Source organism: Bidens hawaiensis, unplaced genomic scaffold, assembly GCF_021521415.1.
Source record: "Bidens hawaiensis isolate Kalapana, Puna unplaced genomic scaffold, B.hawaiensis_p1.1 tig00023614_1, whole genome shotgun sequence".
Lineage (NCBI taxonomy): Eukaryota > Viridiplantae > Streptophyta > Magnoliopsida > Asterales > Asteraceae > Bidens > Bidens hawaiensis.
The window spans coordinates 134,926-136,770 of NW_027493700.1; positions in this window are offsets into that span (position 1 = coordinate 134,926).

A 1,845-nucleotide genomic window follows, 5' to 3' on the forward strand; every position below is an offset into this window, starting at 1 on the left:
AGTTCCTTCCATAAGGAACCTTCTTCCCAAGAACTTAGCCTTTCGAGCTATAAACACTTTATGCTCGCTTGGATTGTAGAAATAATATCCCATCGAATCCGTGGGATATCCTACAAATATACACTTAGTGGATCAACATTCAAGTTTGTCAGGGGTGTAGATCTTAACATAAGCCTCACAACCCCATACCTTTAAATATGAAAATTTTGGAGCCTTTCCATGCCATATTTCAAAAGGTGTTCTATCCACTTTCTTGGTTGGTGCCATATTTAAAATACGGGCAGCAGAGATCACAGCGAAACCCCAAAATGATAGAGGTAATGAGCATCTAGCCATCATGGATCGAACCATGTCCAATAAAGTTCGATTCCTCCTTTCGGACACACCATTATGTTGTGGTGTTCCAGGTGGAGTAAGTTGTGAGACAATCCCACAACTCCTAAGATGTTCTAGAAACGCATCATTGAGGTATTCACCTCCTCTATCGGAACGTAGTACTTTGATTGTTTTGTTGAGTTGATTTTGTACTTCATTTTGGAAGACTTTGAACATTTCAAAGGCCTCATTTTTGTGTCTTAACAAGAACACATACCCATAGCGACTATAATCGTCGGTAAAGGTAATGAAGTATCTTTCACCATTTCTTTTCATTGTCCTAAAAGGTCCACCTACATCCGAATGTATGATACCTAATAAGTCTTTCGCCCTTTCATTTGTTCCATTAAAGGGTTCTTTGGTCATCTTTCCCAATAAACAAGATTCACATTCATCAAATGAATCAACATTTGATTTCAAAAGACCATTCTTTCGAAGTGTATGAATACGATTCTTGTTTATGTGACCAAGACGACAATGCCAAAGAAAAGTATTACTCAAATCCATTTTGAGTCTTTTGGTGTTAGCTTGGTACAACGAGTTATCAATGTATGAGTCATCATGAATTAATTCATAAATGCCATAAAACGGCATCGCTTTAAAATAAAAGACATTATCCATGAAAACATAAATACCATTATCAACAAACTTAAAGTCATAACCAGATTATCTTAATACAGAAACAGAGATAATATTCCTAGTCAAACTAGGGGAATATAAAATGTTTTTCAAAACAATTTCCAAACCATTTGGAAGCTTTAAAACATAATCTCCTCGGGCTTGGACGTCAACCTTTGCTCCATTGCCCATGAAGAGACTTATATCTCCTTTCTTCACCTCATTTCTTCTTTTGAACCCCTGCAATGAATTGCATATGTGAGTTCCACATCCGGTATCCAATACCCATGTGTTAGAAGAAATAATATTAAGATCAATGTGAATCATGAAAGTTGTACCTGAGGTTTGCCCCGCATCCCTCTTAGCTTTCAACTCCTTGAGATAGGTCGGACAGTTTCTAATCCAATGACCTATCTCACCACAACCAAAGCACGGATCCTCAGCGCTAACCTTTAGCTTCTTTGGCTATGGCTCCGCTTTTGCCTTTCCCTTGAACCCCTTCTTGACTTGCCCCTTACCAACGGCAACCTTTGCTTTTGGTTCCGGGTGATGCCTTTTCTTTAAGCCACCCTCATTGATCGCAAGAACGGGTAAAACCTTTTTACCCATGCCGGCCTGGGCTGTCTTAAGCATTGCGTGAAGCTCACCAATGCTTTTGTCCCATCCATTCATGTTGTAGTTCATGACGAATGTCTCAAACCTTTTAGTTAAGCCATTTAGGATTAAATCCGTGGCTAACTCTTTTGAGATGGGACAGTTAAGCCGTTCAAGCCGATCAATGTGGCTCTTCATCTTAAGTACATAAGATGAAACAGATTGGGTTTCTTCCATATGACATGCATGAAGCGCTCG